This window comes from Hylobates moloch, unplaced genomic scaffold (genome assembly GCF_009828535.3).
Source record: "Hylobates moloch isolate HMO894 unplaced genomic scaffold, HMol_V3 SCAFFOLD_20, whole genome shotgun sequence".
NCBI lineage: Eukaryota > Metazoa > Chordata > Mammalia > Primates > Hylobatidae > Hylobates > Hylobates moloch.
Window position 1 is genome coordinate 21,323,278 of NW_026652295.1, and position 23,005 is coordinate 21,346,282.

Sequence of the window (23,005 nt, forward strand, 5' to 3'; positions counted from 1 at the left end):
AGTGCAATCGCGTAAGGTCCTTCTCTCTTCTTCAGTCTCTGCGGCAGCATTCTGGAGGAACCCAAAGGCCTCTTCCAGAGCAAAGCTAAAAATTGTGGAGAAGGGAGAAGCGGAATTTGCTGTCTTCCGTGATTTGGTTCCAAATGCACAAGCCTTGTTCTGGTTCTTTTTAACATCTGCGTGTCTCAAGTCAGGAAAATGGCTTGAAAAGCCATAATATCAGCATAGCCCTAGCGTTCAGATTACCTTCTTTCAGTTAGCTAACCAAGATAAACTTTGATTTCATTAAAATCGTGTACTTTATCTCCCAAGTCATGGGACTAAAAACGCCAACTCTTTAAAAAATATATACGTTTCTACAAGTTTAGAATCATTTTAAAGTATCTATCTATATCAAATATAATTTTAAACATCCATAAAACCAAAATATAGCTCAGGATCTTTTCATTATGGTCTGGGTTCTCAAAGAGCACATTGCAAGGTAAAGCAAAGAAGCTTTGAGAAAATGTTAAGTGCTTCTTTCAGACACGCAGAGTTTTGTCAATGTGGCTGAACGTTTGGACTCACAGAGCTGCTTTTTTTTCTACGTAAAGAAAACGCTTCTCTTGCAGACCCCTCTACATTTTTCTCATAAGCAATTCTCTTTAGAGACTACTTCTCCAGTTTATCCCTTCCTTCCCCTCCAAAAAGAGAGATGAGAAATTATCTCAAGGAGCTGGCAGGACAGAATCAGAAGCAAGAGGGTGTGGGTGTGGAATAAGTCAGTGCAGATCCAGGTCCTTGCCGTCACTGGAGATCTCTGAACTTTACCCCCTCCCTCTTTGCTGAGGTCCCTCAGGTGGCCTCATTGTTTCTATCACCTTGGTAGAAAGCCTGTGTGAAGTCCTTTCTTGCCTGGCAGTCTCGTTGCCATGGAAACTTCCATTCCACACACCTGATTCACACATCACGCTTGGCTAAGTCCAGACAGAGGTCACAGACTGGCATTTGCCCTTTGTTTCCCCTTCTTGTGTTTTCCAGGCACTTAAAAATGGATACAGAAAGACGAGAGGGTGGGCAGTGTTGTGTGTAAGAACGCTTTGTTGTCAACTGTAGATGTTTGTGAGGAAAAAAGCAAAACAAACAAAAAACCTTGTAAATGGAAGAGCAGAGCAAATGGCAAAGTGTTCATATAGTTCTAACCTTCTTGTAAGAAGGCAAAGTTTTAATCCTGTAATGTGTCTGAAAGTGACTTTTTTTCTGGATTTCTAGGTGAGATTGGAAATGGGTATAACAGATTCCAGAGTCTGCGGCTTCACAGGGCGTTTTCTGTCCCATTTCACCAAGTTGCTCTTACACTCCAGGATTGCAATGTGGGTTCAGGTAAACCATCCCTGACAGCTGTATGTGAAGAATCAAATTCTCTGATGTTGCTTTCTATACTTCAGCTTTACTTTTATATAAAGTGTAATACTTTAGAAAGCATAAATACTTTTGAGGAAATTATCCTTCATTAGAGGTCAGTACATTTGCTGGAGTAGTTTTCTGTTTACCTTCTGATTTTTTCTTCTTCCCATGTAACTTCTTTAATATATAACTTAGAGAAAAGGACCCTGTAGGAAGGCAGATTATTAATGTTCTTGCCCAACCAGAATTTCTCTTTCTTAGGTTAAGTCGTTTTCTTTTGATTCTTGTTTATAAAGCTGAGATTTAGAGATTAAAAAAAAAAAAAAGACTTTCAAAGGGACATGGGACACGGCATTCAGCCCTCCTAAAACATTAAGTTGGCCAGGTGCGGTGGCTCATGCCTGTAATCCCAGCACTTTGGGAGGCTGAGGCGGGCAGATCACAAGGTCAGGAGTTCAAGACCAGCCTGGCCAACATGGTGAAACCCCGTCTCTACTAAAAATACAAAAATTAGCTGGGCATGGTGGCGTGTGCCTGTAATCCCAGTTACTTGGGAGGCTAAGGCAGGAGAATCGCTTGAACCCAGGAGGTGGAGGTTGCAGTGAGCTGAGATCGTGCCACTGCACTCCAGCCTGGGCTACAGAGTGAGACTCTGTGTAAAAACAAACAAACAAACAAACAAACAAAAAACCCACATTAGGTTTCAGAGATTACGTGCAGTGCAGTTATCATGTCTTGGCAGTCGGATTAGCTAGTGAGTTTCTGTTTGCCCTTACCTCCACTGACGCTTCTGTTTCTTCTCATTTGTCAGTATTCCTCCTGTTTAGATGGCCTTGATTTACAAAATATTCCCTTACTACCAGCAATCAACCAGACCTGGGTTTCAAATCTCATCTACCTTATGTCCTTGGATGAAATTATCAGCCTCTGTTGTCTCGTCTGTGAAATGGCGTTAATAATACAAAACTGCTGTAAAAAATAATGTAATTTTTAAAGTAGATTGCAAGATACCTACCACATAATATCTATTGTTACTATTATCCTGTTAGATCAGTTTAGAAATAACATTTATAGCATCTGAAAGCATATGCTTGCTCTCAGTATTACTAAGTTTGGTGTTCTTGACTTTAGCCAAGGTAAGGACAGGTTGGGGCTAAGTATATGGATGGTGGATGGAAAGGAATTGTAATTTTTACAAAAAATAGGGCATGTACACACACATTCTCCTTGTCTTTTTTTTCATTTGTGTACTCACCCTCAGTCTGTTTTTTGAATCTTCCTGCAAGTTCAAGTGGCAAAATGAAAAGGTTGTACAAGTATTGGAAGATAAAATATTGTCATAGAGACATTTAGTGAGCAGTGGCCCTGCTCCGTCAACATTTCCAGGCAGTCATAGAGGTACATGTGTGAATTCCCGTTCTCATGACCTGAAGGCCATTCTAATCCCCTCATTCTAATCCCCTGGATCCTCACCTCCTTCCCTTTCCTCTCACTGTTCTCACATTTTCTCCTCGTTTTTCCTCCTCTCCTCTCCTTCTCCTCCTTTTCTCCCCATCTTCCATTTCCTCCCCCCTCTCGCCCTCCTCCTTGTCTTTTTCTTCTTTTTTTAAAACTGTGGTAAAATATACCTGCCACAGAACTTACCATCTTAACTGTTTGTACGTTTATGGTTCTGCACCATTACGAACTTCCACATTTTTTGCAACCATCACCATACTCCATCTCTTGAACCTTTGATCTTTCCAGACTGAAATTCTGTACCCATTAAACTCTGACTTCCCATGCCCTCCTCCCACCACAGCCGCTGGAAACCACCATTCTACTTTCTGTCTCTAGGAATTTGACTACTTTTGGTATCTCATATAAGTAGAGTCATATAGTATGTGTTCTTTTGTGACTGACTCACTTCACTTAGCATGATTAGCCTTCAAGGATCATCCCTGTTATAGCATGTATCAGAATTTCATTCCTTTTTGAGGCTGAATCACATTCGATTGTATGTATTAATATATACCACATTTTTGCTTATCCATTTATCCATCGACAGACACTTGTGTGGCTTCCACATTTAGTATTTGTGAATGGTGCTGCTATGAACATGGGTGTACTCATATCCCTTCAAGAGCCTGCTTCAATTCTTTTGGGTACATACTCAGGAGTGGAACTACTGGATTATATGGTAATTGTATTTCTAATTTTTTGAGGAACTCCCATACCGTTTTCCACAATGGCTGTACCATTTTACATTCCAACCAACAGCGCACAAGGGCTGCAGTTCTTCCACCTTTTCACCAACATTTATTTTCTGATTTTTCGATAGTAGTCATTCAAATGGGCATGAGATGGTATCTCGAAGTTTTGATTGCATTTCCTTAGTGATTAGTTATGTTGAGCATCTTTTCATGTGCTTATTGGCCATTTGTATATCTTCTTTGGCGAAATATCTATTCAGTTCCCTTGCCTGTCTCTTAGGTTGTTTGTTTTGTTGTTGTTGAATTTTTAGGTGTTATTTGTGTATTCTGAATATGAATCCCTTATCAGAAATATGATTTGCAAATATTTTCTCCCATTCTGTGGGTGGCCTTTTTACTCTGTTGGCTTTTGATGCACAAAATATAAAATTTTTAAATGAAGTCTAATTTATCTATTCTTTTCCTTTTGTTGCTTATGCCTTTGGCGTCATAGCCAAGAAATAACTGCCATATCCAATGGCATGAAGCTTTTGTCCCATTTTCTTCTAAGAGATTTATAGATTTAGGTCTTCTGCTTAGGTCTGTGTTCCATTTTGAGTTTATTTTTGTATATGGTGTTATGTAAAGTCCAACTTCATTCTTTCACATGTGGACATTTCATTTTCCCGGCACCATTTGTTGAAAATGTTGCCCCTTCCCATTGGGTGGTCTCGGCATCCTTGTCAAAAATCATTTGATCATATATGTGAGGGTTTATTTCTGGGTTTTCTATTCTGCTGGTGCATCTCTCTGTCTTTATGCTAGTATCACCATGTTTTGATCACTGTAGCTTTGTAGTAAGTTTTGAAGTCAGGAAGTGTGAATCCTTCAGCTTTGTTCTTTTTCAAGATTTTTTTTTCTAATTAGGGTCCTTTGAGAGTCCCTATGGATTTTAGAATGGATTTTTCTCTTTCTGCAAAAATTGTCATTGGGATTTTGGTAGAGATTGCATTGAATCTACAGATTGCTTTGGGTGGTATATCTTAACAGTATGAAATTTTCTAATTCATGAACATGGTATATGTTTTTATGTATTTATGTCTTTTTAAATTTCTTTCAGAAAGTTTTTATTGTATAAATCTCTTAACTCCTTGATTAATTCCTAAGTATTTCATTGTTTTTGATGCTATTATAAATGGAACCATTTTTGTAATTTCCTTTTCAGATTGTTCATTGTTAGTATATATAAATGCAACTTATTTTTGTGTGTTGGCTTTGTATCTTGCTACTTTATTGAATTTATTAGCTCTAACAATTTTTTGAGTGCAGGATCGGGGGTTCTTTTGGAGATAAGATCAGATCATTTGCAAACAGAAATAGTTTTACTTTTCCTTTCCAATTTGGATGGCCTTTATTTTGTTTTCTTGCCTAATTGCTCTGGCTAGAGCTTCTTGTACCATGTTGAATAGAAGTGGTGAAAGCAGGCATCCTTGCCTTATTTCTGATCTTAGAGTAAATGCTTTTAGTCTTTTACCATTATGATGTTAGCTATGGGTTTTTTCATATATGGATTTTATTATATTGAGGTAGATATCTTTCTAGTATGTTGAGTATTTTCAACATGAAAGGGTATTGAATTTTGTCAAGTCCTTTTTCTGAATCAACCACATTGAGATGATCATGTGGTTTTAGTCTTTCATTCTGGTAACATTATATATTACATCAATTTTTCTATGTTAAACCATCCTTGCATTTCAGGACTGAATCTCATTTGGTTGTGGTGTATAATTCTTTTAATATTCTGCTGAACTCAGATGGCTAGTATTTTGTTGAGAGTTTTTACAACAGTGTTTATAAGGGATATTGGTCTATAGTTTTCTTTCTTTTTCTGGCTTTGGTATCACAGTAATACTGGCCTCATAGAATGAATTAAAAAGTGTCTTATCAGCTGGGTGCAGTGGCTCACACCTGTAATCCCAGGACTTTGGGAGGCCGAGGTGGGTGGATCACCTGAGGTCAGGAGTTCAAGACCAGCCTGGCCAACATGGTGAAACCCCATCTCTACTAAAAATACAAAAATTAGCCGGGCATGGTGGTGTGCATTGGTAGTCCCAGCTACTGAGGCAGGAGAATCACTCGAACCCAGGAAGCAGAAGCTGCCATGAGCCGAGATTGCGCCGCCGCACTCCAGCCTGGGCAACAGAGTAAGACTCAGTCTCAAAAGACAAACAAACAAACAAACAAAAAACGTGTTTTATCTTCTTCAGTATTTTGGAAGAATTTGAGAAAGATCAGTGTTAATTATTTATTTTTATTTTTATTTTTTGAGACAGAGTTTCACTCTTGTTGTCCAGGCTGGAGTGCAATGGTGCAATCTCAGCTCATTGCAACCTCTGCCTCCCAGGTTCAAGCGATTCTCCTGCCTCAGCCTCCCAAGTAGCTGGGATTACAGGCATGCGCCACCATGCCCAGCTATTTTTTGTATTTTTTAGTAGAGACAGGGTTTCATCATGTTGGCCAGGCTGGTCTTAAACACCTGACCTCAGGTGATCCACCTACCTCAGTCTCCTAAACTGCTGTGATTACAGGCGTGAGCCACTGTGCCTGGCTTACTTCTTTAAATGTTTGGTGGAAGGTTGTGCATTTTTAAAAACAGTTTTAAAGAACATATTTAATCAGCTGAACTGAGGGAATCGTTACATTTAGGATAAAGAGAAGTTTGGAAAACTGTGGGGTTTCCAGATTCATTGTTTTATCTCCAAGTGACAATTCCCTTCTGCTCTCCCAAGTCTTTACCACAGGACTGAAGATTGAGTTTGGCCTCTGTGATGTGGCCTGGCCGACAGTCTGTTGCTCTCTCATCCTTTAGGAGTCCTGGGTGATTAGTAAGCGTTTTCTCACAGCAAATGATTCAGAATGAAATGTAGTTCCAGATACAGAAATTATTTCTGAAAATAACCTCACTTCTTTAAAACCATTTCTATTATATGTTGATTTAAAAGCATTTATACTGATCTCCAGTCAACTTTCTCTTTCTCTTGGTGTTCCTTCCTCCATCCCTCTCCCCACTCTCTTTCTCTCTCTTGCCTGCCCGCCTGCCTGCCTGCCCGCCCCCCTCCCTTCCTTCCTCCCTCCCTCCCTCTCCTCCTTCCTTACTTCCTCCTTCCCTCCTTCCTTCTTTCCTTCCTTCCTCCCTCCCTCCCTCATGGAATACCCAGAACAATACTATCTAATAGACATAGAATATAAGCCACATGTGTAGCCATGCTAAAAAAAAAAAATGAAGAGAATTAGGTGAAATTGATTTTAATAACACACTTTATTTAACCTAATATATCCAAAATATTATTTCAATATTTAATTAATATAAAAATTAATGAGATATTTAACTGTATTTTTCAGAGTAAGTCTGTGAAATCCACTGTGCTTTTTAAACTCGAGATACATCTCAGTTTGGACTGATCACATTTCAAGGGCTCAAGAGCCACGTGTGTCTAGTGACCACTGTATTAGACAGTGCAGACCTAGTGTATTTGGTACCAAGCACATAAAGTCCAGAAAAGGGCAGCCCTCCACTTTGCTTCATAGACAGGACAGATCAATAAAAGATGAATGATGGCTGTGAGTACCTGGGGAGGAGCTGTGCATAGAGTATTAGGGAAGCCCAGAGGAGGGGCTCCAAAGGCAGAGCTGTGAGCTGGGGCCTCCCTGCAACTTACTTGGCTTGTTCACTACCACTAGATCTCATTTCTTTGAACTAGTTCCCTGTGGGGAAGCAACTGAGCTGGAGTTTGGCATGGGCCCCAGTCCATCAGACATTAACTTTTTGCCTCATGTATTAAGAGAGCCACTGGCAAGTTCATGTTTAATTACAGGCTCTACTCTGGCCACAGGTTTAGGAGCTGGGATTTTGGAATCACAACCTCACTGCTTTCTGTTCTGGTCTGCTTTTCATTCCCACACACAGGATGGCTCATCTAGCTTCCTGGAGATTGCTCTCCAGCTAGGTGCACCTCCTTGCTTCTTTTTACTGCAGTGCCCAGAGGAAGGTTTAAAGTGTGACTGAGGGAAGGGAAGGAAGAAAACATTTTTATTTTCTTCTTTGTCTAGACACCTCCCCTACTCATCTCTGGGAGGCAGCACCAAGAGCTCTGGTTGTTAATGGAAAGGTCATCAGGTGGCCTTCTGTGGATCCACCCTGTCCCCACCCTGGCCACTCTGCCTGATCTGCTTCTCAGGGACTTAGAGAGGTAGTTAATGTGGATGGTGTGGCTCCAGCAGTTAGGCAAGTGTGTGTATGTCCCCAGGCTCCCTGCGTGGGGAAGGGTGGTAGAGAGATGTTTACAGATATCCAGCCAGGAAGTGCAAGGGAAGAGGAGGAGCTGTTTCCACTTATCCTCCTACCTCCTTTTGGCTTTCTCTTCTGGCATTGCCTACAGCCAAAAAGGGTTGGGAATTTGGCAAAGTGAAAGTATCTCATTGTACTTCCCCACCCCTCCGCCTCACCTCCCTTCTAAGACTTTTTTCTACCCAGGTCACTTAATACTCAAAGACTGCAAATTCCTTTCCTACTGCTGATGTGGAAGAAGCTTGGAAACATGTTCCTTTCCAGGAGATGAGTGATACGGCAGAAAGACGGGTCAGATGAGGCCAAGGGATTGGAGCCAGAGTCTTACCAAACTTGCAGGCAGCTTGTGACTGCGGGCATGCTGTGCTGATGGAGGAGGGGAGGCCTGGGGGCTCCATGCTGTCGGGATTCCTCCCTTGATAAACAGAGTCAAGGTGGGTAGGGGGACCTTGTGAGAGGTGTCCAGCCCTTTAGAAGATTCTATTAGCATGTGTTGGCTTGTTAAATGATCTACCCATTGAGGTTGGGGGCCTGGTCCAAGACTCTGCTTCTGATACCACCTAATCTCTTTTAATATTTGAACTGTATACTATTAACATAGATTTCTTTGGGAATTGTATACACTTTCTACCACAGGGAATCAAATCCAGCATATAAAGATGGCAAGAATCTCAGTAATTACCTAAATTCATGAAGAAGCCAAAGTAAAAATATTTCTTCTCTTGGGAATAATAAAATAAAATAATGACATAAAATAAAATAGATGAGAGTTGAATAGCTCTTCTCCTTACCCCACATTCACAAACCTCCTAAAACTCAAAATTAATGTTACAATGCACATTAGCAGATAGCATTTTTATTGATAAGTGTTAAATTAAGGAGTTAACACTGAGAAATTGAAACTGATTAAGAAAATGGAAAAGGCCACAGTATTTGAATGTTACATACGCATACTTATATTGTACTGTAGATACTGAAATAAGATCATTGTTACTGGTGCAGCCTGTGGTCAAATGCATTTTTTTTTCGAGACAGGGTCTCTTTCTGTCGCCCACGTTGGAATGCTGAAGTACAGCAGTGCAATCGTGGCTTACTGCAGCCTTGATCTTCCAGCTGCTCAAGTGATCCTCCCACCTCAGTTTCTTGAGTAGCTGGGACTACAGGCATGCAATACTGTGCCTGGCTAATTTTTTAAATCTGTTTTTTTTGTAGAGACAGGTTCGCAGCTCAGGCTGGTCATATGCATTTTGACACCCCCAAATATTTTGAATTATTCTTAGTTTCAGTAGATGAGATGAGTGATCATTTGAGTTCCTTCAACAGGTCGTTAGCCCAGACCAGGAGCGAGCTGTGATGATAACATAGGCTGTGGGCAGGCAGGCACCATGAGGCACAGTGAGAGCACCAAGACTGTGGGCTCTGGGTTTGAATCCTGGCTCCACTACTAATCAGCCCTGTGCAAGTGACTCAGCCTCTCTTAACCTCATTTATTTTCTGTAAAAATGGGAATTGTAGATTTATATTTTTGGAGATCATATAAGATGATCTTTGTAAAATACTTAGGCCACAGTACCTGGCAAATATTAAATTCTGAGGAAATATTAATTGCTATTATTACTACTTCAGCTCTGAAAATGCTGTTTTCTTGACAGTAAATGGCTGTTTTGTTTATTTCTGCCAGTAGCAAAGCAATACATTGATTGTTTAATGCCTTCTTGGCCTCTTTGAAAATGCTTAAAATTATGTTTACTTTTTCTTTATATCATTGCAGGTTGTGTGTGTGTGTGTGTGTGTGTGTGTGTGTCTGTGAGTGAGTGCATTTTGGGAGGCCAGTAATTACCCTGTGCAGTTGGAGCTGCCCAAACAGTCTTTCCCATGGCAACTGAAAAAATAAAAAATAAAAGCAAAAACTTTGAGGTTACATAATTGCCTTCAATAGACTAGGAGGAGTGTAGAGATCATGACTTTTTTTTGTGGGTTTTGGTGTTCTTTTGGTTTAAGGTGTTGGGTGAAGATACAGAGGTCCTACTGAGTAACTGAACAGGATGCTGTTGCTTGCTTTGAAGTGAATAAATTGGTCAAAAGTACAAGTGGGAGGGGAAGTTGAGGTTTAATGAAGGAGGGCCATTATTAATGTTTCCATGGTTTTAGCAGTTTAAAAGTTGGGAGTTTAAATAAGGTTGTTAGTTGTGGGGAAAACAGCCCACAGACATTCAAACATAGTTGAAGTTTAGTCTTTCAGTCTTCATTTTAATCTGAAAGTAGGGAGCCAAGGCTTCTGAATCACACAGCAAAGGGATTGCTTCATAACTTTAACAGTCTGAATGCTAATTATTGCATGCTCATAATGGCATAAGATTTGCATAGCTCCACCACTCTCATCAAATCCCAATTATCTGAAGATTGTTTTTCTTGGGAAGCAAAAGAATATTATAATTTCTGGATTTCTTTTAATCTTCCAAAAAGATTTATATTCATCCCCTTAAAACCTGGGTGTAACCAAAGGCACTAGGGTCCAAAGAACAGGTGTTGTCTTTCCAGAACATCCATAAAATCATCCCTGTATACATTCTCTTTGTATCTCTTGTGTAGGGATTAACATGGAAGGCTTCATTATTTGATTGGAAAGTAGGTTTGACTTTTCCACTGGAGATTTGATACTCTTAGCTCCAGAACCAAGAAAGAGAAGACTATTAGACTTTCCTTGCCCACCACCCCCTCCCCAACCCTGCCAAATGTATGCTAAGCCTATATTTTATTTCCAACCAATTTGTTGGAAATAAATTGGTTATTTATTTATTTATTGGTTTTTCTCTTCAGAGACCCGAAAGATCATATAATGCCAACTCTGTGTTATTGATAATAATCTGGGCATAGGAAGAACACGGAGAGTTGAAATCCACAAATTCTCGTAAAACCCAACATTCAAAACCTCTTCTGCTCAGCTCTTTATATGTGAGCAAAGGAAAGGAGAATGAGAGATAAGATATTAAATGAGTACATGTGGCTCAGGGCAGGCACTTGGTGTCAGAAACTCTGTGTTATAATCCAGCCTCTTCCAGTTACCTAGTGAGCACTGGGAAATTTTTGTACCTCCCTGAGTTCTCCCTTTATCATTTGTCAAATGATGAAAGAACACTTTAGTCTTGTGGTTGTTGTATTAGATGAGATACGATATATGTGACAATTTGTAAATTTTGGGGCACTCTCTATGTGGTGCTCACACTTTGTGTCATCTGATAGAGAGGAGGAGGAAGCATATACAACTAGTAGCCTGAGTAAATATTGGTTATTGTTTACTTCCAAATCGCCAAGAATAGGCTGTAAACCAACAGTCTTCCTTGTTTAACCTCCATCAACTACAATTGTGTCAAGGCCCCCAAATTGCAATTAGTAAGACAACAAACAATAAATGCAAAATCCTTATTTGTATTCTTCTTCCTTAACTTTTTTCATTCATGGTGGTCAATTGAGGTTGTTAACCTAACTGACCTGCAAGGATAAACAAATGAGTTGTTTTTTTTTTTTTTTAATCCTTTCTGGGAATCCTAAATAACCAGTTTCAGTTGTTGTAAGTTGTGGGAGCTGGGAATTTGTTTTCTCCCCAGTACTGGATGGACCCTTTTACAGTGGCACACTGGGAAACCAAATTTGAAACTCGAAGGAGAAATGGAACAGTGACAGTTTCCTTTAACCTGAGCTCAGGGCTTTGGCAACAGCTCTGCTCCAAGTTTCTGTTCTATCTAGTTCTGCCTGGAACTTAGATAAAGGAAAGCTTTCTGTATCTTCCATCATCCTTGCCTTGTTCTAATGTAGCAGGAGTAAGTCCTTCCTAATAGTGTTGCTTTTTTTTTTTTTTTCTGAGATGGAGTGTTGCTCTGTTGTCCAGATTGGAGTGCAGTGGTGCGATCTCGGCTCACTGCAACCTCCACCTCCCACGTTCAAGCATGTCTTCTGCCTCAGCCTCCCGAATAGCTGGTATTACAGGTACACGCCACCACACCCAGCTAATGTTTGTATTTTTAGTAGATATGGGGTTTCACCATGTTGGCAAACCATGGTTGATCACCAGTAATTCCTGACCTGGTGATCCACCCCCCTTGGCCTCCCAAAGTGCTAGGATTACAGGCGTGAGCCACTGCACCTGGCCGCTCTTTTTTTTTTTTTTTGGCCTTCACTTTATTAAAGAGTGAGAATTTTCTTTTACATTTTTTCTCATTGCTCTCTCTGGTGTTTTTTGTTGAAACCAGTATGGAATAGTCACCTTTCCTTAGTGTGTGCGCTCATGGTGCATTACACATGGCACCTCTCCTTGCAGGGGCCACACTCTATCACAACAACCAGTGTCCTCATCTCTCCTAGGCCTTGCTCCTGGCCCAGCCCTGAGCACATACTCTGCCATATCCGAACCCTTGATCAATTCTGAAAGCAATTTATTAACTTCCAGCCATGAGAAAGATGTGAATTAGTGGTCAGGGTAAAAATTGTAGGCATAGTTTAAAAATTCATTCCAGTGACATAATGAAAAATTTCATCAGGAGTCAAGATTGGAGATCTTTTTGGCTTTGCAACTGAGTAAATGTGGTAAATTAACTTGATGTCTGTGTACTTCAGATTCTTATTTATAAAATTGGACTGAATTAACATGACTGAATTAACACAACAGCATTGTAATTCTGTGTCTTTAAGTCCCATACAACTATCCATAGTTTAGTTGTCTGATTAGGGATTATAATATTTGCGTCTTATGTAACCTAAAGAATATCTTATGTTATTCAAGACTGCTCATTTTCATTGATGTGCCGAATACTCAAAGCACATAGTTTTTCAAGACTATGACTATTCTCCCCTGTCTTGTGAAGGAGAATGGTAAGGGCCAGTTTCCTCATGAAAGCAACTGAAGAAACTGAAGTAAACATTTTTTTTTTTTTTTTTCTTTTTTTTTTTTTTTTGAGCGGGAGTCTTGCTCTGTTGCTCAGGCTGGACTACAGTGGTAGGATCTTGGCTCACTGAAGCCTCTGCCTCCCACCTTTAAGCAATTCTCCTGCCTCAGCCTCCCAAGTAGCTGGGATTACAGGTGCCCGCCACCACGCCTGACTCATTTTTGTACTTTTAGTAGAAACTGGTTTCATCATATTGGCCAGGCTGGTCTCGAACCCCTGACCTCAGGTGATCCGCCCACCTCAGCCTCCCAAAGTGCTGGTATTACAGGTGTGAGCCACCACGCCTGGTCAAGACATGTCTTTTATCCAATCTTTGGAAAGGAGACTGTATAACAAACAAACAAAAAAATCTTCTAAGCTGAGTTCAGTAATAGATGTTGCTTTTGGACTCACTTCTTTTGGAAGCTTTAAAAATGGGATCATGAGATCAGAATGTATGTAGGTATTCTCTGAAGACAGAATTGTATTTGTCCTTCTAATACCCATCTCTCAAACTTAGCAAGTGTTTAGTTGCTTCTCGTTAACATAAGCCTCTGTTGGTAGTTTGTGTATTCTTTTCAGAAGAAATGTAGGAAAAAATATCTAGGGGCTTATAAAAGCCACCAAACTATAGTTGGAAGGTAGATGTGTTCCCTTAGAAAGATTTATATAGAAACTTGTTTTCTAGAAAGATGAACAAACAATGAGCCAGACTGTCCTTGTTCTTGTTTTAAAATAAACATATTTGTAGACCTGTAATTGGCTCCTGATGAGCAATACATGAAGCCGTTTAAGGCATGAAGCTTTGCATTGGTATGGAACCAACTGAATAAAACTTGTTTATAACCTTGTATACCTTTCCAACATAAACACCATTTCTGGAGTTAATCATTTTTGTACTGCTTTATACCTAATATCATGTGACAGCTTTTTCTTTTACATTTTTTCTGACCTGGATTGCTAGCTAGGCATTTGTATGTTTTGATGGTGATGTTCTAGGTTATCCTTTTACATGCCAAATTGGCATAAGCCAGAATATTATGTTTTATACTTGTCAAAGGACAGCACATATTATTACTGTATCCTAACTAGGGCTCGCTGTTTTTTTTTTTTTTTTAAACTGCTTCAACTTTCCACCTATGTATAAGCAAGTATACCTTTTAAGTGAATGCTTGGATCGAGGAACCAGGAAGTGTTTTTTACTTATCAGTATTGCCTCCCACCTGAAATAGTTCATTTCCTTAGAGGATATTATGGAGTTTAGTTGTCCATGAATCTGTTTTTGTGGATTGTATTGAAGAAGATGAGGAGTACCATGCATTTTTTTCTAAGAGTAAAATTGTAACTATCAGTATGATTATATTTTACTTTTTTGGTGCATTTAGTGGGTTTCATTAAAACTGATCTTGGATTTTCACAATATAGGAGAGTGGGGTTTTTTTGTGGGAGATGATGTCTGCATACAGGAGATTGTCATTATAAATATGATGTATCCTGGAAATTTTGGAAAGTTGGAAAGAGTGACTTGACAACTCTTACATTGAACAATGTATCTGAATCTATTAATCAAACAGATCACTATCTGACCAGAAATCCCTGTTAGAGGGAAAAAGCTTTCAGTTCTTTTCCTAAATTTTATCTGTCTATACAGATAATATTTCTGTTCCTGTTTGACATGTTATTTTCCTCATAAACAGTTTTAATGGTTCCACGCGCCTACAGGCTAAAAAGCAGAGACCCAGTGATCTCATCTCTACTAGTTGACTCCAGTCTGTCTTTTCAATAACAGCCTCCACACCCAGTCCTTTGTCAGATGTGTACTCTGAGAGGAGGCATTCTATGATGGGGAGGGGAGACACTAGATTTAGAAAACTCTGGGTTCAAATCCCAGTGCTTCATTTATTAGCAATGTGAACTTTGTCAAATCACATCATACCTCTGAACCCTAGGCTCTTAAAGGGTAAAATGTGTATAAATATATTGACTTTTGTTTTCATCTGTGATAGCATGTGATATCTTTTAGGGTCAGAAATGTAGTTCCATTTCTTGAACGAATTATGGTGGCTAATTTGAATTTGCAGCGCACAAACAGGCTATTTGGAATTCAAGCATTTCTCCCTTTCCTTGTCATCTATTTAGATGACACCTATTCTATTCAGACGTCATGACAGATGACACCTATTCTATTCACATCTATTTAGATGGTGAATTCTTCTGTTCCTGTTGTTTATTATCGAAGCTCTTTGACCACAAGGATACTTTTTTTTTTTTTTTTTTGGGACGGCTCGTTCTGTTGCCCAGGCTGGAGTGCAGTGGCACGATCTTGGCTCATTGCAAGCTCCACCTCCCGGGTTCAAGTGATTTTCCTGCCTCAGCCTCCCAAGTAGCTGGGACTACAGGCGCCCACCACCACGCCTGGTTAATTTTTGTATTTTTAGTAGAGTTGGGGTTTCACCATGTTGTCAGGATGTTCTCCATCTCCTGACCTTGTGATCTGCCTGCCTTGGCCTCCCAAAGTGCTGGAATTACAGGTGTGAGCCACTGTGCCTGGCCCACAAGGATACTTTTAAATATTTGGGATACAAATAAGCTATTTTAAATTTAACAAATAAAAGGGCTACACACAAATTTTTGAGGTTGGTGTCCATTCTTTAATTTTAATAGGTTGTTCAATTATGAAGAGGACAGAGAACATAAAATTGGATTTTTATTTGATTACTTTTATGCTCAATATAATGTTTTTTGGTCTTATCTAATCCTGTAGAAATATCTAGGAGGATATATAATCCAGTGTTCATAGACATTGCTCACCATCTGTTTCCAAAGTGAAAAATCAGCATTCATATTGTACCTTCATTTCCCTTTGTGTGCTAAGTCCAAACTCAGGCAAAGAGGTCGCTATTTGTTCTCTTTACAGCAAACTTGATCCTAACATTGCATATTCCATAATCTGTCATCTTTTTATAGTTTTGTGGTAATGATCTACTCTTACTTGGCCTCTTCACATACTTATTATGATAGATTTTCTTGATTTACCAAATAGGGAACTTATCCATTAGAAATGTTTGATTGGCTTTTTCAGAAAGAAGAAGCTGTTTTGGTTTTTTTAGTTGTTTTTTTTTATTTTTTATTTTTTCCCTTAGACCCAATCTAATCTAGGTGGGAGAGAAAGTAACGAGAGTCTCTTGGAAAACTGAAGAGAGTCACAGCAAACCCACAGAGTTACATAGGAATCAGGAGGAATAAAAATGTAAAGGTAACATGGATGAACTGTCTATTAGGTGCTTTCGTACATACTATCTCGTTTAAGGTTTACCAATAGCATTAGGTATGGTGAAGATGATTGATATGGGTTGGCTGTGTCCCTACCCAAATCTCATCTTGAATTGTAGCTCCCGTAATTCCCATGTGTTGTGGGAAGGACCCAGTGGGGAATAATTGAATCATGGAGGCAGTTTCCCCCATATTGTTCTCGTGGTAGTGAATAAGTCTCATGAGATCTGATGGTTTTATAAGGGGTTTCCCCTTTCCCTTGGCTCTCATTCTCTCTTTGCCTGCAGCCATGTAAGACACCCTTTGCTCTTCCTTCATCTTCTGCCATGATTGTGAGGCCTCCCCAGCCATGTGGAACTGTGAGTCCATTAAACTTCTTTCCTTTATAAATTACCCAGTCTTGGGTATGTCTTTATTAGCAGTGTGAGAATGGTCTAATTACAATGATTGTGATAATGACTATTGCCATTGGACAGATAAGGAAGCTGGCTCAGAGTGGCAAGTCACCTGGGCCCAAACATCTTGCTAATAAGCAGCATAGCCTGTTCCTTGATTACTCTGTTACATGTGGCTCTAAAAGGTTTTTTTGTGTGCATTCCTATGGATGTCAGCAAAACCAGTTTAAGTGTAGTTAATAGAATTATTATTTCTCATGCCTTCTATGATTTCTTGTCTGATTGGAACATAATACTCCAGGATCAGGTTTGTTATACTTCCTTCTATGACATGTGCCCCAAATGGCAGTGACCTTATGGCAGAGATTGGCTCAGGAGAAGTATTTTCTCATCTTCTGGAATGTCCTACTAATGAAATAACTTAAAAGACAAGGACATATGAAGGTGATTCTATAATATTAACTCTAACCATTATTAAATTCTTAATGCATGCCACATATGCTTCTATTTGCTTACCTGCATTAATTTTTCACTCTGCATAATACCCTTGTGAGGAAGGCACCATTTTTTTTTTTTCGTTTAAAGATGAAGAGGTTGAGGCACAAGAAGATTCATAACTTGCCAAGGTCCTAAAGCTAGTGTGGGTTCCAGTCCAGGTCCTCTGCCTCCACAGCCACTCTCCAGTGCTGCTTCGGAGCCTGATACGTTAGTAACTGGTGGCTCCCTAAGAGCCTTGACTTTGGCTTTAGTTGACTTAGAAAATATTTTTATGTGTGTGTATTTACTTCCAAGCCTCTCATATTTTCTCATTAATTATAAGTAGTCCACAATTTTCAGGACTGTAGTTGTAAAATATATCTCAAGGCATAGCGAGAAAGTAGATTTTAGTCATTTGGAATGGTCAGGACCAGTTCTCTGTGTACCTTTCCAGGAATTTAATATTTTAGCTGAGCATAGTGACCCTAAATGTTTGGAGAAAGCGAGAGATTTTGTGTCTATATACATAGATGTCCCTGTGTCATCTTTTTCTTTAGCTTGAAGCACTCAGGATGGAAAAACAAATCTTGGGAAAGATGAAAGAGTAGAACTAAAGGAAATACCACATAAGTTACAAACGACTAGAGTTTTATGGCTGTAATTTGTAATGTCCACTATCCTTGTGAAAATTACATGGCATAGTTTATCTTTTTCTATTTGGGAAGATGTATTTTTTATATTTAAAAATATCTTGTCTTTAGAGTTCTTTTAAGTGTAATGATTGGAGGGCTGAGATATACAAACTAGAATATTTTCATTCTGGTCTTTTTCTTCTAGTATTTGGGATAATTTAAATGCTTCTTCATTCACTCACATGCTTATTCAACAGATATTTATTGAATGCCTACTATATACCAGACCCTCTGCTAGACCCTGAGGATAAAAGGTAGATAAGATGCTGAATCTGTCCTCCAAGCATTTGGATTCTGGTGGTAGAAACGGTTGTGTACCCAGTTAGCCACTGCAGTTTGAGAAGTGCTACACTAGCAGAATGAAAAGTTCTGTAAGGCCACAGAGGAGGGAGGGAGTAATTCCTCCTGTGGTTATGAACAGAAATTTGAGCTAAGTCTTTTAAAGGATGAATAATAAGGCTGGGTAGGCCAAGTGGGCAGGGAGGGCCCAAGAGACAAGGTGCTCAAATGCCTAGAATATGAAAAGGACAGAGTAACTATCATTATCTCACAGCTGGGAACACTGATCCCTGTAACTAGCTTGGCTTACCTGAGAAGGAAATGCCACCACCTCTGAGGGCTTCCCCCCGCCAGTCTTCATTTACTATTGTGTAAAATTAGAGGATGACAGCAGTGGTGGTGGTGGTGGTGGTGGCTGCTGCTGCTTCTTTGTCTTCTTCCTTTTCCTGATTAGCTTGATAGATTTGGGTTAGATATAGGCATTTTCCACATCAGGCTTTAGTTCTTTATTTTTTCAACTTTTATTTGATTTTTTCTTTTCTTTTTTTTTCTTTTTTTTTTTTTGAGACAGAGTCTTGCTCTGTTGCCCAGGCTGGAGTGCATTGGTGTGATCTTGTCTCACTGCAACCTCTGCCTCCTGGGTTCAAGTGATTCTCCTGCCTCAGCCTCCCAAGTAGCTGGGATTACAGGCATGCACTACCACACGCGGCTAATTTCTATATTTTTAGTAGAGATGGGGTTTCACCATGTTGGCTAGGCTGGTCTCCAACTCCAGACCTCAGATGATCCACCTGCCTCGGCCTTCTCCCAAAGTTCTGGGATTACAGGCGTGAGCCACTGTGCCTAGCCTCAAAAACTTTTATTTGAAATATGGGGGTACATGTGCAGATTTGTTGCATGGGAATATTGTGTGATGCTGAGGTTTGAAGTACAGATCCCATCACCCAGGTAGTGAGCATAGTAGCCAATAGGTAGTCTAATGTGCCCCATCCGTATCCAGGCTTTAACCATACTGAGAGAGTGGGAAAAAAACTGAGCTGCCTATTATGACCCAGTGGAATGGCAAGTTTTCTACCATTTTGCTTCTATGTCATTTTCATATTACTTTTTTCAGGAAATTCGATTTTTCTGCCATTCTACTAGACTGTATCTCTTTGATCACTACCTATGTGCCCAAATCACTGCTTCTCCCAAATTTTTTGGGGGCCATCATCCATGAGCATGGTACGTCCATGTGGTGACTTCCTCTGTTTGTTTAAATTTGCTCATTTAGAGTTTTATATTAGGACAGTAAAACACTCATGTCTAAATAATTTATAAGTTCTGGGAAACTCATAAAAATGGCCTGACATGATGTTTTGTGCCTATAAGAAACCTTGCAGATGGCTAAGAGAAGAATGAAGATGTTTTGACTTACTGTCTCTTCAATTACATTATAAAAAATTCAGTGGACTTGTCCATGATCATTAGGAAAATGAATGATTTTCCTATTATAAATTACAAGTGCCACAAACTACATAAGGACTGTAATTGACAGGTATCAACTGGTAGCGTTTATTTACATTCTCCAAGGCAACCCACAGAAATGTAGTGCTCACCATATTTATTCAGAAAAATATGTTTTTAAGTAAATAAAACTTCCTTAACACTGGTTTCTATAGTTAAGCAACTTGATTCCAATTGTTAACTTTGTTTAGTAAATGATAGGTGAAACATGATTTTGTAAGATAAAAGAAAATGGTGCCAAAACATTATATGAGCATGATGCCAAATACACACAAACACACACACACACACACACACACACACACACACACAACTGAATACATTGTTCATAGTGTTTTCTAATTCAGGGAAACTGGAAGATGATTTGAAAGTATTATATTCAACTTTGTATTAATTCCAGGAAATTTTACATAAGGAGAAAATACATTAATCTTGGCATGTAATAAAAACCTACATTTTGTTATATAATTCATTTTGTGATTTACATTTCTATAATTTATTCAGTAAACCTAATAAATGTTAGGTAATGAATGAATTGAGTTTCATGAGTAAAAAATAGTACATGAATGATCTGTCATTGTACAAAACTGCTGAATTATGAATATGGTTTTCGTGAGTATTTTCTTCCCTTCCTCCTTGTCCCATCCATATGTCCTTCTTACCCTAACCTCCTACAACCCGAGGATAGCACGTTGAGGGAAGAAATCGTCAGAAGTTTTAATATAATTATATTCAGGATGAGAGTTCTGTTCAACACCACATCATTGGTTAATTTAGTAATTTCTAGAATGCTGCCCAGACTTGAAAATACGTTCAGTACTCATTGCTAAATATTGCTGTTCTCTGCATGTTTTTCTTCTGGGATTGAACTGGACAGAATTTTGGCTTTTTAACACATTCCAGTGGGTATAAGTATATTGGCTAGTAAAGGTTCCCTTAATTGAGCTGGTTTTAATAAAAAATGATCCAGTACTCCTGCCACTAATTTTTCTCTTCTTTGAAACCACAGATTAATAAGCTGGTGTTATCTCTATCACCAAGGTGAGAAATTCTGCCAACAGTGGTTTACAAAAACAGCTATGGGGTTGGATCTCGAGAGTGGCTATGAGTTTACCAAAACTAGATCCCTGTTTTTCTTTTAAATTACATATGGACAGTTTCATCAATTAAGTTACCAAATTCATATTTTATATTCTGTTCACATATCAGGAAACATTTAGCCCAAACAAAGTCTGTTCACATTAAAATTTCTTTTTGGATATTTTCTTCTGCTCTGAGGACACATGCCTGTCTTTCCCCAGTATGTTCTCTGCCGCTCCCAGTACCTTGAGTATAGTGAGCATTCAATAAAGAGTCAGCGAATGAATCCCTTTGTCATTGTGTCTCCATTATGTAGAGTGGAAATCTGTGCTGGAACAATAGCTGGTAGATGATCTGCACCAGGGAGATCTGGGCTAGACTTCAAAAGCTGTTTCCCCATCCCGGCAAGGCAAAACATGTTCTTTATAGGCTGAGAGGTCACAGCTCTATCCCCGTTAAGACTGCACCTCCTTTTTTCTCTCTTCCTTCCCGGGAGCTGTGGAGTCCAAGTGTGACTGCCAAGAGGAATCCAGCAAAGCCAAAAAGCCCGAGCATGTAGCCCTGCCCGAAGCCCGCCACACGCGTGGAAAACCCAGAGGAAATGAGTGAGGATCAATGGGAAGACGGGAGCCAGCCAGGTGGGCAAGCTCATCAGTCTGGAGGCTAGCGCCACTGGAAAGAATCCCGGGCGGTTCTGTTTATTTGGCAAGTTCGGGCCGTGACCTGAGCTTACACTAAATTACCTCAGAGCAAATTATTTTTTACCAAGCCATGTAAATGGTAGGTCGACTCCCTAGAGCTTTTGGGCTGAAGACAGATGACTACATCAAAGGCTGCTCTTGAGTTTCCAGGTGTGGCTGGGGGAATTGTCTGTCTGCTTTCAGGAAAGGGTTAATTTCTAACTCTTCCCCTTTCCCTACCTCAGGTGAATTATTTTGTTTCATGCCAATTTAAGTGTTACGTAGAGACTTTCTACATGGAGCCAATTTATTTATTTATTTATTTATTTATTTATTTATTTATTTATTTATTTATTTATTTATTTTTATTATTATTATTTTGAGACGGAGCCTCGCTCAGTCACCCAGGCTGGAGTGCAGTGGCACGATCTCGGCTCACTGCAAGCTCTGCCTTCTAGGTTTATGCCATTCTCCTGCCTCAGCCTCCCGAGTAGCTGGGACTACAGGTGCCCGCCACCACGCCTGGCTAATTTTTTTTATTTTTAGTAGAGACGGGGTTTCACCGTGGTCTCGATCTCCTGACCTCGTGATCCGCCCGGCTTGGCCTCCCGAAGTGCTGGGATTACAGGCGTGAGCCACCGTGCCGGGCCACATAGAGCCAATTTAATTGAACATAGAGTCCTCTGGTTTTGGTATGAGTAGGTGTGCCTGTGTGTGTGTGTCTTCATAAGAGGAGGCCAAGGCTGTGTTTCTTCTTTATAAATACAAATTTCACATTACAGTCTTGGGTGTATATATTCTGAAGCATCCTCCTAGGTAAATTGAATCGGACTATGGTGATTTTTTTTTTTTGGCAGGGGGAAGGATTTTAATAATTAAATCACTGGTTGAAGGCTTGTGCAAAGTTTGGTGCTATATTAGGATTTACCAGGGTTCCACTGTGATTCTAAGTTCATTTTAAATTTCTGCCCCCTGCCTTCCTTTCCATTTATATTAAGTGTTATTACCACGTGGAGAGAAGGTATTTTAATAACAGAATTTTACTGAAAAATGCTTCCAGCCAGGCATGGTGGCTCATGCCTGTAATCCCAGCACTGAGGCAGGAGGATGGCTTGAGCCCAGGAGTTTGAGACCAGGCTGACCACCATGGTAAAACCCTGTCTCTACAAAAAATATAGAAATTAGCCAGGCATGGTGGCATGTACCTGTAGTCTCAGCTACTCAGGAGGCTGAGGTGAGAGAATTGGTTGAGCCCAGGGAGGTTGAGACTGCAGTGAGCCGTGCTCAAAACAAAACAAAACAGCTCCCGTTCTACCGCTCCTAAAATCCATATCGTGTATCAAAAAAGGAAGTTTGATACCTGAAATGACTCTTGGCAGGGCTTCTCAACCTGTGTTCCCTGGTATTTGGGGCTGTATCATTCACTGTTGTGGGGAGCTGTCCAGTGCATTGCAGAATATATAGTAGCACCCCTGGCCTCTACCCAGTAGATGCCAGTAGCATAATTCCTCTCCCCACCTGTGGCAACCAGAAATGTTCTGTGGGGGACCAATTTGCCCCCAGTTGAAAACCATTGTTTTAGAGATTGATTCAACAAAGGAAAAGAAGGTAAAGAAAATAGTAGAGATGTCACGTATGGACCTTTGTTTTTGTTGCTTGTTTATTTTGTCATATTACCCTGTGAATTTCCAAAGAAAGTAAATCCTAAGACAATGAGGTCTGCCACTAGAACTCCCATTTAGCCACCAGTTCTCTCTCCGTTGTTGACTGGAATTTAGTTTGGATTAATATAACAA

The 23,005-nt window shown here is 39.8% G+C and overlaps 1 long non-coding RNA gene across 1 annotated transcript in view; it reads left to right on the plus strand.

The window, feature by feature from the left end:
* Positions 1-1,014: 1,014 nt before the first annotated feature.
* LOC131382142 (uncharacterized) overlaps positions 1,015-23,005 on the plus strand; it is a 75,661-nt gene continuing 53,670 nt past the window's right edge. Inside the window, exons 1-2 of the long non-coding RNA XR_009211353.1 lie at positions 1,015-1,068; positions 1,252-1,362. This is a non-coding gene — a long non-coding RNA (uncharacterized LOC131382142). The remainder of the gene's footprint in view (positions 1,069-1,251; positions 1,363-23,005) is intronic.